The 17,128-nt window shown below is 40.1% G+C and overlaps 1 pseudogene across 1 annotated transcript; it reads left to right on the top strand.

Annotated features, from left to right (window-relative positions):
* Nucleotides 1-13,917: 13,917 nt before the first annotated feature.
* On the top strand, nucleotides 13,918-15,689 carry LOC306643123 (stathmin-like; annotated as a pseudogene). Its single transcript has 2 exons — nucleotides 13,918-13,983; nucleotides 15,225-15,689. The product of its transcript is annotated as a stathmin-like (transcript).
* Nucleotides 15,690-17,128: the final 1,439 nt, after the last annotated feature.

Below are 17,128 nucleotides of genomic sequence, written 5' to 3' on the forward strand. Positions count from 1 at the left end.
TGTGTTTTACTCTTTCATTTATTTCTAACTTCAATCCATTATGATCTGATAGAATACATGGTAGTGTCTCTATCTTCTTGTATTTGCTAACATTAGCTTTGTGGCATAATATATGGTCTATTTTAGAGAAGGATCCATGTGCTGCTGAGAAGAAAGTGTATTCGCTCTTGGTTGGATGGTATATTCTATAAATGTCCGTTAAGTCTAAATTATTGATTGTGTTATTGAGATCTATGGTTTCTTTGTTCAATTTTTGTCTGGAAGATCTGTCCAGTGGTGAGAGAGGCATGTTAAAATCACCTAGTATTATTGTGTTATGGTCTATTTGGTTTCTGAAATTGAGAAGGATTTGTTTGACATACATGGATGAGCCACTGTTTGGGGCATAGATGTTTATGATTGTTATATCTTGCTGATTTATGCTTCCCTTAAGCAGTATGAAGTGACCTTCTTTATCCCTTCTGACTAACTTTGGCTTGAAGTCCACATTATCGGAAATGAGGATGGATACTCCAGCTTTTTTGCTGAGTCCATGTGCATGGTATGTTTTTCCCCATCCTTTCACCTTTAGTATGGGTATCTTTTTCTATGAGGTGAGTCTCTTGCAGGCAACATATTGTTGGATCTTTCTTTTTAATCCAGTCTGCCAGTCTATGTCTTTTGATTGATGAATTCAGGCCATTAACATTCAGGGTTATTATAGAGATATGATTTGTTTTCCCAGTCATTTGGTTCATTTTTTAAATTTTATTTATTTATTTGTTTGACACAACTTGTTTCCTCCTTTATTTGACAATTCCTTTAGGATAATTCCTCCCTTTGCTGATTTGCTTCTTTGTTTTTCATCTCTTCCTCATGGAATATTTTGCTGAGAATGTTCTGTAATGCTGGCTTTCTTTTTGTAAATTCTTTTAGCTTTTTTTTATCATGGAAGGATTTTATTTCATCGTCAAATTTGAAGGTAAGTTTTGCTGGGTATAAGATTCTTGGTTGGCATCCATTTTCTTTCAGGGCTTGAAAAATGTTCCAGGCCCTTCTAGCTTTTATGGTATGGATTGAAAAATCCGCTGATATCCGTATTGGTTTCCCCCTGAATGTAATTTGGTTCTTTTCTCTGACAGCCTTTAAAATTCTGTCTTTATTTTGTATGTTAGGTATTTTCATTATAACGTGCCTTGGTGTGGGTCTATTGTAATTTTGTGTATTTGGAGTCCTATAAGCCTCTTGAACTTGATTTTCCATTTCATTCTTCAGATTTGGGAAATTTTCTGATATTATTTCATTGAATAAATTGTTCATTCCTTTGGCTTGTTTCTCTAGGCCTTCCTCAATCCCAATAATTCTTAAATTTGGCCTTTTCATGATATCCCATAGTTCTTGTAGATTCTGTTCATGATTTCTTACCATCTTCTCTGTTTGTTCAACTTTGTTTTCAAGGTTAAATATTTTGTCTTCAATGTGTGAGGTTCTGTCTTCCAGGTGTTCTATCCTATTGGATATGCTTTCTATGGAGTTCTTAATTTGGTTTATTGTTTCCTTCATGTCAAGGATTTCTGTTTGTTTTTTTTTCAATATCTCTAACTTTATTGAAATGATCTTTTGCTTCCTGTATTTGCTCTTTTAACTGTCGATTGGTGCAATCATTCAGTGCTTGCATTTGCTCTTTCATCTCATCATTCAGTGCGTGCATTTGCTCTTTCATCTCATCGTTTGCTTCTGTGATCATTTTAATTATGTCCATTCTGAACTCCTTTTCTGTCATTTCTTCTGCCATGCTGTCATTGGGTTTTATTGATGCAACATCTAGATTTGTTTGCAGCATTTTCTTTCCTTGTTTTCTCATATTGTTCAGGTATCAGTGGACCGCTGAGATATTGCAGATTTCCTCTATTGACTTACAATGTCCCTGAAGATTTCTATATATATATCCCCCCTTAGCCTTCAGTAGGCTGAAGTCTTGGAGGAAGTTGATAATGCGGTACTCCACAAGGTAGCTGCCTCTCTAGGAGTGGTGGCCTTCAGGTGGGGTATAATCCCTGCTAGTGGGCAGAGGTGCCTCCACTTGTTGATCAATGGTCATCCAAAGGGGACCTAGGCTGCGGGCTGAGGCAAGGCCTGTTTGGGCCTGAGTCTCTAGTTTTACCGTCCTTGTGGGGAAACCTCACCCGGCAGGGAAGGCTCACCCGGTGGGGAGGTCTCGCTGGTCAGTTCCCTCCTAGAGGTTCCCCTCAATTTACAGCTACCACCTGGGCTGGGCTGCCTTCCTCTGCAAAGTTCCCAGGGGCCCGGCCCTACCTCCTGGGCCTGGGAGCCTCACCCTTCGCAGATGAATCTCCTTAGGCTGCCCCTCTTCAGAAAATCTGCCCGCAGGCCTGGAACCTTCGCTCCGCCCTAAGCCTGTCTCTGTGCGGCTCTTCCACCAAGAAGCCTCCTAGATCCTGGGACCCTGCTCTGTACCTAATCGCCTGGCTATGCGGCCCCTCCTCTGAGCAGCCACCTGGGGCCCCGTACAATCGCTCTGAGTCCCAGAGACCCGCCACACACCTCTTCCTCCAGACAGCCGCCCAGTATTCTGGTGCAGTCACTAGGAGTCCAAGCAACTCACTGCGTGCCTCCACCTCCCACCAACCACCCGTAGCCCTGGGCAGTTTCTCCGATTCGAAGTGACCCTCCCCGCTCCTCCTCCTTCTCCAGATAACCCCCCGGGTGTTCAGGAGCGGTCGCTCTGAGTGGCTCTGAATCCACATGACCCACTGCACGGGTCCTCTGGGCAACTGCCTGGAGCTCTGGTGCGGCCACTCAAGACCAAGCGACCCACCACGCTTCTCCTCCAGGCAGCCCCCCTGTGTTCAGGAGCTGTCACTTTAAGTCCAAACAACTCACCACTCGCCTTCTCCTCTGAGCAGCCGCCTGGAGCGCTAATGCAGTCACTGCGAATCCAAACGACCCGCCGCGCTCCTCCTCCTCCTCCTCCTACTCCTCCGGGCAGACCCTGGTGTTCAGAAGTGGTCTGAGTCCAAACAGCTCACCACGCAGCCCCTTCTCTGGCAACCGCCTGTAGCTCTGGTGCAGTCACTCCGAATCCAAGCGCCCACGCTCCTCCTCCTCCTCCTCAGGGCAGGCCCCGGTGTCCTGAGTCCACACAGCTCTCCTCGCCACTCCTCCCCTGGGCAGCCGCCGGAGCCCCAGTGGTTGCTCCGAGTCCCAGCGCTGTGCCGAGCGGCCTCCTTTATGGGGCTCCCAGTTGTCCGAGTTCACTGCTCCAGCGGGGGGAGGGGCATCTCGCCAGCACCTGTACTTCACAAAGTTTCCTGCGTTCCGGGACCACCGTCCCATCCGGGACGCCTTCCCAACGGGTGAGAGTCACCCGGCTGCTTTGAGTTGGTCCCAAGTGTCTCAATATCTCCCTTTTGAATCCTGAGTCCTGGAGCAACATGAAATGCAGCCACCCTCTAGGCCGCCATCTTGAAACCTTTGGAAAAGTTTATTTGACTCACAGTTTCAGAAGTTAAGTCTATGGTCAGCTGACTCCATTGCTCTGGGTCTCAGATGAGAAGGAACCTAATGGAAGAAGGGCATGAAGGAAAGTACTCAGGCTGTCACGAAGCCAGGAAAAAGTGGAGGATGAATGGGAGGAAGTGAGTGAGAGTCAAGACATAACCCCCAGGGGAACTACCCAGTGACTTACTTCCTCCAGCCACAAAACACCTCCCTACCATTACTGCTCAGTAGTCCATTTAAATGATTAACAGATCAAGTGAACTAATTCACTAATGAGGTTATAGCTCTCATCATTGCCTAAAGTCCCATCTCTGAACCTTCCTGCATTGAGGATAATGCTCTCAAAATGTGAGCTTTAGGGGAGGGGACATTTTTTCATAACAGCTCCTTTCTTTAGTAGCTCTGTTACCACCCAATGGGTTCATGAACCAACTGGCCACGGCTAAGGTAGAGATGATACACAAGCTGGCTTAGCAATATGAACTGTGGCCACTGCTGGCCAATCTGCCAGCAGTAGAGATCCACACTGATTGGCTGGTGTGGCACCGTTCCCCAAGATGATCAGTCAGCTGCCCGGTGCCAGGATAGTTTCACTGGACTTCTACCATCATAGAAGGAGCAGCATTTTGTCCTTACTGGAATAAACACTTATTCTAGGTAAATATTTGTCATTTCTTCATGTCATGTTTCTGTACAAAATATTAAAGAGTACCTTATCCATCATGAGGGTATTCCACATAGCATTGCTTCTGATTATGGAGCTCACCTCACAACAAAAGAGGTGTGACAATGGGCTCATGGAATTCACCGGTAATACCGTACTCCCACCGTCCTGGAGCACATGGCTTGGCAGAACATGTAATGACCTTTTGAAGACTCAATTATACTGCCAGTTAGTAAACAATAACTTGCAGGTATATGCTGGTCTGGGGAAGAGTCTTCAGAAGGCTGTGTTCTGAATCAAAATTCACTATATGCTTTGAACCAGCATCTAATATGTTGGCTTTGTTAGGTAGCCAAGATTTGTAAGTTAATGAATAAAGGGGTGGAAATAGAGCAGAATATGTCATGATTACCCTGAGTAAAAAATGTTGGGGTTCTATGACTTTATGCTCTGCTGGCCTAGAGATCTTAATTTCATAGGTAAGAATCCTTCCACCAGAAGATACAATGAATATGCCACTAAACTCCCATCTGACCACTGTAGATTTCTCATGTTTCTGAATCAACAAACAAAACAGGCAGTTACTGTGTTGGCTAGGGTGATTGATTCTGACTTCTAAAGGAAAATGGGACAACCCTGGAGGTAATGAATAGTAGGTTTAGAACACAGAAAAGTTTCTCTTAGAATTACTATGCACTGTGATTAAAGTCAATGGGAAGCACAAAAATCTAACATAAGCAGCACTATTAATGGCCAACATCCTTCAAGAATAAAGGTTTGGATATCACCAGGTAAAGGACTACAACTTGCTAATTTTCTTGCTGAAAGCAAAGAATAAGTGGTTGAAAGAAGGTGGTTGTAAAAACTAGCTATTGACTGTACAGCCTGTTATAGAAAAAAAGATTTTAATCATCATGAGTTTCCTTCCACATTTTATTATGAATATGTGTATGTTTATATGTATATATACAAATATGGAGAGAGATCTATGTCTTTATAGATACAGAGCATGTATCTGCATTTTCTTTCCTATCTCGTTTCTTTATCATGTAACATAAAATATATTGACTTTATAAAATAATATTTAAGTATTATAAATTTTACATCACAATATTTAAGTTACAGGATATCAAGAAGAGTAAACAATAATAGATGTTGGCATGGATGTGGGGAAAAAGGCACACTTTTACATTGCTGGTGGAGTTGCAAATTGGTGCAGCTACTCTGGAAAGCAGTATGGAGAATCCTCAGAAAACTTGGAACGGACCCACCTTTTGACCCATTTATCCCACTCCTCGTTTTATACCCAAAGGACCTGAAATCAGCAAACTACAGTAACACAGCCACATCAATGTTTATAGCAGCTCAGTTCACAATAGCTATATTGTGGAACCAACCTAGATGCCCTTCAACAGATGAATGGATAAAGAAACTCTGGTATATATACACAATGGAATACTATTCAGCCGTAAAGAAGAATAATATTATGGCATTTGCAAATAAATGGATGGAACTGGAGAATATCATGCTAAGTGAAATAAGCCAAGCCCAAAAAACCAAAGACCAAATGTTTTCCCTGATAAGTGGAGAATGATATATAATGTGAGTGGGGGGTGGGGAATGAGAGAATAATGGGGGAACTTTAGAATATGTAGAAGGAAATGGGAGGGAGGGGGTATGAAAAATGGTGGAATGAGACAGACATCATTACCCTATGCACATGTATGAATACATGAATGGTATGAATCTGCATTGTGTACAACCATAGAAATGAAATGATGTAGCCCATTTGTGTACAATGAATCAAAATGCCGTCTGTAAAAAATTAAAAGCTAAAAAAATAACATATGAAGAACAGTGAATGTAATTTTGGATTTGCAAGTAAATGTGAGAAAACCAAAATATCACTGGGAAATTGATTAAGGAATTGCCAGGCTGGTAGAGAACTTGTTGAATATCTAAACTAATAGTGCATTTCATAGAAAAGAAAACTGAGGCCCAAAGAGTTGATGTGGTTGGTTCAAAATCTACTGTCATGCATATCTACAAAGAACAAATAGAAAAAAAAAGAAGAGTAAACACCTCTCAGGGACTTAATTCCTGTTCTGGAAAGGGGATTTACATATTTTCTGATGTACACAAAGCAGTCATGTCATGTTAGGAAGAATTAAGACCTTGCTGTTGTCTTCATTTGGAGACGAAGCACAGTTTAAGGAGATGCATGTGGCTGCCATATTGATAAATAGTGCACTTGTGGTGATGTGTCAGACATCTGGTAAACATTTTCTTCTGAATGTGTCTGTGACAGTGTTTGTGGATGAGCTTGATATTTGAGCCACAGACTGAGCAAAAAAGATGACTCTTACCTGTATGGTAGTTGTAATCCAACATGTTGAAGGCCTAAATAGAATAAAAGGTGAAGTAAAGGAGCGATTTCCTTCCTGCCCATCTATTTTCAACCTCAGACATTGCTTATCTCCTGCACTTGGATAGAAGTTTACACCACTGATTCTCCTGATTCTTAGGCTTTTGAACTAAGAACTTGTTGTGATTTGGATGTGAGATATTCTCCCCAAAATCTCATGAGGCAAACAGGAATGTTCACAGTTGAAATGATTAGGTTACAAAAGCTGTAACCTCAATAGTGGATGAATTCTTGGATGGTAACTGTAGGTTGTTGGGGTATGGCTGGAGAAAGTAAGTCACTAGGGGCATGCCCTTGGGGATTATATTTTGTCCCTGGTTCTCTCTGCTTTCTGACTGCCATGAGCAGAATAGCTTTTCTCCATCATGCCCTTCCACCATGATGTTTTGCCTTACTTCAGGCCCAGAGCAATGGAGTCAGCTGATGATGGACTGAACCTCTAAAACCATGATCCCCAATTAGACTTTTCTTCCTGTAAGTTGTTCTTGTGAGGTTATTTGATCATAGCAACAAAAACCTTACTAACACGGAATGACACAGGGGTTATAAAACCCTGGGTTATAAAAAATTTGTTCTGCTTCTCTGGATAACCCTAACTAGTACCTAATCTTACTTTCTTTCTTTCTTTCTTTTTTTTTTTTTTGTACCAGGAATTGAACCCAGAGTTGCTTAACCATTATGCTACACACCAGCCCTTTTCATTTTATTTTGAAACAGTATCTCCCTGAGTTGCTTAGGGCCTTGCTAAGTTGCTGAGGCTGGACTCAAACTTGTGATCCTCCTGCCTCAGCCTCCTGAGTTAATGGGACTACGGGTATGTGCCACCATCCCCATCCAGTAAGCTTATCTTCTTAACTGAACCTACGTCAAGTCTTTCAGCTCTTTCCAGTGAGTATATGCACCTTGGATGTAATAACAGTTACTGCTCATTGACTGGAGTCAGAAATGGAAAATCTGGGTTATCAGAGAGCTCTGTGATTTCTGTTTCCCAACTGCACCTATAACCAGGCTTAACCTCAGGGAGGGAGATGCTATAAAAACAAAACAAAACAAAACAAAACAAAACAAAACAAAACAAAACTTCAGGGACTCTTCCCACCAAAGATACTTTGGCATAAACTCATGCTGCTTCATATTCTAGTAGACAACAATGCAATTGGAGTTGACAAGAGGCTCAAACTCTCTAACTTTATGGAGGGTGAAGTGTGGATCTGGGGTAATGATGAGTGAAAGAAAAGCAATGGGACCCTGGGAATTTGGAATCTTTGGGTCAATAGACGTGGCTGCTAATCAAAGTTGGGGGCCTACACCAGACAATGAGCACCTTTATAGTAGACTTGACAGGGAGCTGGCACATGATTTGGGGAACAGTGGGGGAACTCTCCACTGCATGAGCACCTATGAGACATCCTAGGGTCCCAAAACAAGTGAGGAACCTGGAGCCTGTCAGTGCGGTCCTGTGGTAAAATGAGTACCAGCTCAGCATCTTCCTAAAAACCAGCTCCCCTCTCACACCCTCGGGATGATGAGGCTCGTGAAACCCAGGCTCCACGAGCACAATCTGGGTTACGCTCTCCTGCTAGAAACTTTGCCTTCTCATTCAGGACCATGATTTGAAATGTGTGATGGTTAATTGTATGGATTAACTTGAGTGAGCTAAGGGGTGCCCAGATAGCTGGAAAAGCATTTCTGGATGTGTCTATGAGAATATATTTGGAAGATAATAGTGTTTGAATCAATAGACAATGTAAAAAAGAGTTGCCCTCACCAATATGGGTGATCATTATCCTATCTACTGAATGCTAAATAGAAAAAATGCAGACAAATGTCAAACTTTCTGTTTGAACAGGAGCATCTTTTGTTTGTTTGTTTGTTTTCTCTCCTCTCAGACATTAGCATACCTGATTCTCAAGCAATGTGTATTTGATCTGGGACTTTTACTGGTGACACCTCCTTCCCCTGCCCCTGGTTTACTCAAATCAGAACATGGGACTTAGACTCAATAATTGCATCATGAGCCAATTCCCATAAATAAAAGTTCCTCTCTTTATTTGAAAAACTCTAATTCAAAATGTGTGTGTGTGCATGTGTGTGTGTGTGTGTATGTGTTTCCATGAATTCTGATGAATTTTAAAAGCCAGGATCTGCAATTAATTGACTGAAGTACACTTTAAGAATTTGTGCCTTACATAAAAAATGCAATTAAAAAATCCAATTGCTTAATTTATGGACCTCTTTTACATGAGGCTTATTTCAGTGGCCTTCCATTTTCCATAGTGTATGTGTTTCTATATCTCAGATCTTTACACACAAATCTCCTGGAACAGCACACTTCCTCTCCAGAATGTTGTAGTAAAGTGTTATGTAGGTCATGTGACCTTGTACAATTTCCATAGGCCAGGATAAAATAAGATCAAATGTCTTCATTGTGAAATGAGTTAGAAAGTAAAGCTCTCATTATTCATGTCTTGTGTAATTACAGGGAGCAGAAAGATGACTGGCAGCATAAATAGCAGAGACATGAATGTTTTGCTTTTACTTTTCCACTCTGAATTCATCCAAGTAAGAGAGCTGCAACCAAAGCCCCAGCTCCAAATATTCCCATAACAAGATAAAATCCCTTTCCCTGCTGCTTCTTAATAACAGTCGTTAGGGCCCCTGATTGCAGTTTAGCAGTTTGGTCTGTTCTCAGATGTGTACTTTCACAAGCTGATGCTCTGGGTGACAGGAAGGCAGCTGTTGGTCTTTTTTCTCCCATTTTGTCCCCTTCCCCTATCAACAGCCAAAGCAAAGTAAAAGTTCCTCCTTCAGCTGATAAGCTGAAGGCTCTTGAGGTTGAGTGGGGACGCTATAGTTTGGGTCTGGAATTTCCCCCAAGGGTCCATGTGTTACCTGGCTGGTCCCAGCCTGGGTTGCTATTTGGAAGGAGCTGAACATTTAAGAGGTGGGACATAGTGGGAGAATTTTAGGCATTGGGGAATCCCTTGATGGGAATCCTGGGACCCTATTCTCTTCTCTGTTCTGTTTTGCCTTTTGACCATGCAGTAAGCAATATGCTCCCCACGTGCTTCCCACCAAGACGTGCTGCCTTGTCACGGGTCCTGAAATAAAAGCCAGCTGTTGATGGACCAAAATTTCCCAAACTGTGAGTCCAAATAAACCTTTTCTCTTTATAAATTGATTGCCTTGGGTTTTCGTTAAGCAATGGAAAACTGACTAACATAGGGAGTGTCCATTGCTCTACCTTAAAGTCAGTTCTTGTGGACATCTGTACCACTGAGGAAAACAATTTCAACTAGGAAACATAAAACAGGGTTGTGATGCCCGTTTCCACTGTGACTTCCTTTTAGAAAGTAACATGGTTCAAAGTGCCATATTTAAGGACATTAACAAAGTCAAATCTCCACTGTCTATAAGATTTAACATTGATATAACTAGTCATAAGTTTCCTGAAGTAATGGGAAAAGGGTGAAATAGATAAATTTTAACAGCAGAAAACGGTAAGAATAATAGTTTGCATTTCTAGAATGTTAATGTCTACCAAATATTCCATTTGACAATAATGGCCCTTGATATCTTGAACTGAACCTATCTTTTCACCCTTATATTTTCCGCATGTTGCTAATTTTTCAGTAGTCCATTTCCCAATCACCATTCTTGCTAAGAACATTTGCTTTTTTTTTTTGTCAAAAGAAAATAGTGCAACTGGTGTGTAAAAGATTCAGACAGTATGTTCTTTTTTTTTTAAAAAAAAAAAAAAAAGAAAGAAAAAAAAGTATTTAAAAAAGAAAAAAAAAATTAAAATGTCCCCTTTTCTTCCCTGTCTTGCTTGCTGCTATTCAGAATGCAGATGCTATGGCTGGAACAGGAGGAGGAGAAAGAGCCTGTGATCTTAATTACTACGAGATGCACATAGTAATATTAGACTACTAGTATTTATGAGAAGGTAACACATTTCAATCTCATTTGAACCTCTGCTTTTCTGTGTTTTCTATAATTTGTATTAAAACCCAATCCTAGCAATGAGATATCAGTAAAAGCATACCTCTCCCACTGGATGGTATGCTTCGTGAGTTCTTTGGTGCTCATGAGTAAAAAGCATTTAGGTATCAGAACCTTTTTAGGCTGCCTCTTAGTAACCTGGGGAGCTAAGAGAGCTCAATCTTTATAGCTCATTAAAATGTGAGGTACGTTATTTCTCTTTGCCCTCAACTAAGAAAGAAATCTAATAACTGTTTCTCAGAAACAGAAAAGGTCCCCAGATCATGATATTAATGTTTTCCAGGAATACTAAAATGTTTACTGTGGATAAGGAAAGATTTCTTTTTGTAAATTAAAATATTCAGCATTCAGTTTGAGTGTTTTGGAAGAAGAAAGCATAAAGATCATTCAAAAAGCCTAAAAGAAGCTGCATGGTTTCTGTAATTGGGGGGCTAAGCAAGTAATCATCAGTTGATGGCAAGGACCAGAACAAATGATCCTTTGAAATAGATTTCAATTTTGAGATTATATGTTTCTTTGAAATGATGAATGTAAACCACATCACAATAACAATCCCTGTTTGGCTGGCAATTAATTAATACTTTTAAAGAAAGACAAAGTACTGTAATGACTATGTGACATAAGACATAAGACTATTATATCAAAGGATGGGGAAGCCATAGTGACATTATGACTCCCTTAGTGGGATTCAAACACAATGAGGCAACTATAAAAATAAATAACTTCATCAGTGATTAAAAGGATAAATGTCATCTGGTTCACTCTAAGTGATAGCTATAATTTGTTCTACTGATATTCCTCAGGAGTACACTGGGAACTATACTGAGTCTTTTATTTGTGTCATTTTGTCTTATTTTAGAGATTTTGAGGTAGCTTACAAAGATCTATAGAGTACAGCCTGATAAAAATAAATGGGAAAAGTAATCAAATCAGTGAGATAAAGCTGGAATAAGAGTAAATAAGATGAATTCATGATAGCTTGGTTTAGTACCCCAAAGGCACAGCATAAACTGCTTTCCAAGGAACAAGGTAAGGACAGAACATCTCAAGGGATGTGAATTAGGGGATCTGGGAGATGTACATCAATCCCTTCCTAGGGGAAGCAAAACTCTATATGACACCGAGAGCTGATGACCCTACATGCATGTGGGGTGGGCACTTTTTTTTTTTTTTTGTAGTGCTGGGAATTGAACACAGGGCCCTGTGCTTCCAAGGCAAGCACTCTACTAACTGAGCACTTTTAATTACTAGTAGGCACTTTTAATTACAAAGGGCAAAAGACTAGATGGTATGTTTAGAATAAACAAGGTAAATAATTTCATAGGACTACTTCAAATTATATTTTTAACTGATCTAAGTCCACTTTCCAATAATGCTTGATCTCTTTTCATTTACCTTATAACAAAGTATTCACCTTTCTACCCTCTCAACAATAGAATGTGGTTGTCATTCATTTCATGATTTCATTTATCCATTGTTGTGATGATCCAATATATCATTACTAATAATCTTATAGAATTCTCTTTTAATCAATTAAGAATAAGAAAAGTATAAAATTACTTTCCTTCTCCAGTGTTCCTCCTTTCTTTGTTAAGATCCAAGTTTCTGACCTATCCTTTTCCCCTCTTCTTTGAGGAACTTTTAACACTTTTCTGGGGGCAGAGCACGGGGAATTGAACCCAGGGGTGTTTAACTACAGAGCCACATTCCCCACCACTTTTATTTTACATTTTGAGACAAGGTCTTGCTAACTTGCTTAGGACCTCTCTAAGTTGCTGAGGTTAGCTTTGAACTTGTGATCCTCTTGCCTCAGCCTCCAGAGTCACTGGGATTGCAGGTGTGAACCACCATGCCTGGCTTCTTTTAACTTTTCCTAAAGGGAGAGTTAGTTGGCAATACTTCCCTTGATTTTTTTTTTTATCTTTGTTTCTGAGACAGTTTTTACTTCTCCTTGATTTTTAAGGATAATTTTGCTGGATGTATAATTATAGGCTTGGATTTTTCTTCTTTCAAAGTTTCAAATGTTTCCTTCTTCCTGCTCATGTGGTTTCTCATAAGAGGTCTTATTCTTGTTTCTTTATGAATAAGGTCATTTTTCCTCTCTCTGATTTCTTGAAAGATTTCTTTTTGTCCTTGCTTTTCAGAATTTTTTATATGTATGCTTATCTACAGTATGTTTTAACTGATTGATTAACCTGTGATTTCTATATGCTTATATCTAAGCTAAATATATCTTGGTTTGGTTTCTGTTGTGAATTTTAGGATGTTTCAAACCATTATTAATACAAAAATTTCTCCTGCCATCTTTTCTCTTTCCTCTTATTTAGGTATTCCAATTATGCTTTTATTATACCTTTTAAAATTGTCCCATCTTTCATAGACTTTTCAAATTTTAAATTTTATTTTTTCTTTGCATTTCAGTTTGGTTAGATTCTTTCCACCTCTCTTCAAGCTCAGCAGCTTTTTCCTCAACAGTGGCCAGCTTACTTATGAGACCAGCATAGGTTTTTCCATTTTGGCTATAGCATGTTTTATTTCTGGCATTAATTTTTATTATTTCTTGGAGTTTCTCTATCTAGTTATGCACAGTGTTTACAGTATGCATCTGTTCATTCATGTTGTCTTCTTTATTCATTAGAGCCCTTGATGTTCAATCATAGTTACTTTATTGATAGTTTGGACATCTATCTGTCTGATAGTTTGAACATCGGTGTCATATCTGCTGAGCCTGTTCTGAGCTTGCATTCCCCTCTCATATTTTTTTTTTTTCTTGCTGTTTTGCATGCTTGGTAATATTTTGTTGAAAGCCAGAGATGGTTTATTGGGTAGTAGGAATTAAATTTATTTATACTGCTATAAGGAAAAACCATAGACTGGGCAGTTTAAACAGCAGAAATTTATTCACATTTCTGAAGGCTGGAAAGTCCAAGATCAAGGTACCAGCAGATCCGGTTCCTGACAAGGACCCTCTTCATGGTTTGTAGACAGATGCCTTCTTGGTCTATCCTCTCATGGTGGAGAGGGGCATCGACTCCCTTGTGTCTTTTCTCATAAAGGCTCATAAATACCAGACAAAGCCCCATCTCCACCACATTGGGGTTTAGGGCTTCATCACATGAATCCTGGGGGCATATGTACACTCAGTCCAGTAGGAACTGCACATCTTTTTGTGTGAGGATTTATGCTCATCTGTCTAGGAATGGGGCTACTTTTAATGCTTATTCTAGTTGTGAGTGTCAAAGGATTCATATTGTTCTATCATCTTTTTTTTTTTTTTCTTTTTCCTGGATTTTGATTCTCTTACGTTCCTTTTCTTTGCAACAGCATGCGCCTGGTTGTTGTTTACTTGCAAATGTCTGCTCTATGGAGCCTCTGCTGGTGTTGTGGTCAGGTATGGGGAGGGGAGCCATCCATCATGTATGATTAAATCTGAGTCTTTCTGTGGGATTTCATCTGTGGGCTGTGACATTTGGAAGGGTTTCTTCAGCAGTATAGCTCCTTGTCCCCTTAGGTGAGACAGCAAGGATCGGAGGGTGTGGGATGAAAAGAAGTTTTCCCCCTTAGCTAAGGCTCTGGTGAAGTCTTTCCCTGAAGAGGAAGCTGTTGTTAGGAGGAACTCTGCTTATTTCACTGTGACTGCTCTTCTCCTCTCCCTGCCTAAACCACCAGGGATCTTGCATGGATCTATACCACCAAGATAGATGATTGGGGTTCCTGAAAAGATAATCCCTAACCTGTGGACCTTCCCTGAAGAGTACAACCTTAGGAGTTTCTCAGTGTTGCTCAGCCTCCAGAACTTTGTCAGATAAACAGTTAGTAACTTCTGTCAGTTATACCAGTGACTTCTGATCGAGATAAGCAACTCTTGGCCATGACTTTCCATTTTTAACTGTCTTTCCAGATTGCTGGGTAGCAATTTGCCCTGAGTTCTCTGATGGGTTCAAAAAAACTCCTTGGTTTTCAGTTTGTTAAGCTTTTTCTTATTATAAATAGGAAAGAGATGACTTCTGATTTTTTAGAATCTTGGAATACAGTTAAGTTTTGTTTTTGGTTTATTTTCATTTTCATTTTAAGCATTTTAATAACTAGTTAAATTGGAATATATTCAAAATATACAATTTATAATTTGATATAGATATATACTGCATAATTATTACCATAATCAAATTAACACTCCAACTCCTCCTATAGTTATCATCACATGTGTGTGTGCGCATGCATATAGTAAAAACACTTAAAACCTCTTGTCAAATTTCAAATGAATACAGTACTAGTAAGTTTTCACTTTTGTTCTACAAGATTCACTTTTAAAATTTACTGTTTCACCTCACTGGCCTTAAGGGGGCACTCCTCTTCAGTCAGAGGGTGGAAATAAGAATATTTCTTTTATCTTTCCTTCAACGGAACAGCTGAAAATTTGAAAGAAGAGTTTCAAAAGAAGACTTGAGGATAACCTGAGATAACTTTCGCTGTGGAAAGAGTATCTGTTTTGCAAGCTCTAAGTTACTTCATTTAAGCTTGGGCTTGCCCAAGGTGGCATCCTGGTCAACTTTCTACTCTGCTCTTAGTGGCAAAAGTCATATTTCCTCTCACCTCCTGGAGCCTTGTCAGATATCTTTGTATCTATCAAAGCCAGTCTCTCATCTTCTCTTCTCGTCTTCTGATATTCATTTGAAAGAACTGGAGAAGTGTGCCTCAGGCCAGGCTTTTGAGCTGATTCTCAGCCCTTGGTCAAAAGAGTCCATCCCAGATTTCCCCCTTTCCCCACCAAAATGAAGAATCTTTCCCTGGAAGAAATTCAGAAGAAATTAGAAGCTGCAGAAGAAAGATACAAGTCCTATGAAGTTAAGGTCTTAAAGCAGCTTGCTGAGAAGTGAGAGCATGCAAAAGAAGTGCTTCATAAGGCAACAGAGGAAAACAACAGCTTCAGTAAAGTGGCAGAGAGAAACTGACACACAAAATGGAAGCAACAAAGAGAACAGAGAGGCAGAAATGGCTGCCTAACTGGAGCATTTGCAAGGGAAGGATAAGCACACTGAAGAAGTGCGGAAGAACGAAGCAGCCAAAGATTCTGCTGATGAGACTGAAGTTGACTAATTTGTTCAGAGAACTGACTTTCTCCCCTTCCCTTCCTAAATATCCAAAGACTACTGGCCAGTGTCATTTTATTTTTTCCATCCTGACAAATATTTTAGAAGCTGATGTAGGGCTGTATAGGTAGATCCAGACTGTAAGATGTTTTAGGGGATAAAGGGGAGGAAACTGAAGGTGTTTTAATCTTTTTCAAAAGTGTTGGCATTTTTAATGTAGCTGTCTTTTTGCGGGGATGGGTACTGGGGTTGAACTCGGGTACTCAACCACTGAGCCACATCCTCAGCCCTATTTTTTGTATTTTATTTAGAGACAGGATCTCACTGAGTTGTTTAGCATCTCACCATCGTTGAGGCTGGCTTTGAACTTGCAATCCTCCTTCCTCAGCCTCCTGAGCTGCTGGGATTACAGGCATGGGCCGTTGCACACCTGGCTTAATGTAACTATTTTTATTGTTGCATCTTTCCTACTCAGAGCACTTGGTGTGCTGGGTTAATGGCTAGTACTATATTGGCTCTGTGAAAACATGTCTGTGAAAGGAGTATGTAGTGGCTTCTTTCAAATTGTTAGATGCTGAGTATCTGTTCACTTTTCAATCCTAGTACTGTCCTGATCTTACCAGATGCTACTATACTTGAATGGTTAATAATACCAGGTGAGGGAGAGAGAGACTGAGAGAGAGAGAGAGAGAGAGAGAGAGAGAGAGAGAGAGAGAGAGAGAGAAAGAGAGAGAGAGAGAGAGAGAAATAATCCATGATCCTTTTAGGATCTACTCTAGCTGGGCATGTAGGTCTTTCTCATGATACCTCCCTACCTCCCTGCAGGGGGGGGATTACCTTATCTCAAGGTCTCAGCAAAGCAATGCCCCCCACCCCACGATAGCAGACCATCTTAAAGTAGAGAAAAAGGAAGTAACAAATTTATGGTTCTTCTGGATAGTACACATTCATTCAACATTTTTTTTTAAAATCAATGAATAAATGAGTCTAGGTATAGGAATTTAAAGTGAAGGAAAGCAAATCTGAGGTAAGATAACAAATTGGTTTTCTGATGATATCACTCCTGTAGAACACAAGATAAAATTGGAGAAAAAGAAGAAAACAGTATAAGGAAATGATTATCATAATCTCTTGCCTTTAAAAGTAAAAGGAGGGTTAATGCAAATATTTTTGGGCATTTGAAACTAAGGATTCCAGCACGACTGTTGTTCTAACAATCATAGTAGCCTGAGTAGTGTGCTTGCATCCAGCGTTCCCCAACAATACTTTTGACCCCTTCTAATTTATCCTCCCCTGTGTACTCAGAGTAAATGTTCTAAAATATGAATATGATTATATGATTTCCCTGCTCAATATCACTGAATTCCTACAACATAAAATTTACCACATATATTTATTTTGGCATTCAAATCCCATTTATCTCTTTATTTCCCTTACTGCATCTCT

The sequence above is a fragment of the Sciurus vulgaris genome (assembly GCF_902686455.1).
Source record: "Sciurus vulgaris genome assembly, chromosome: 13".
NCBI lineage: Eukaryota > Metazoa > Chordata > Mammalia > Rodentia > Sciuridae > Sciurus > Sciurus vulgaris.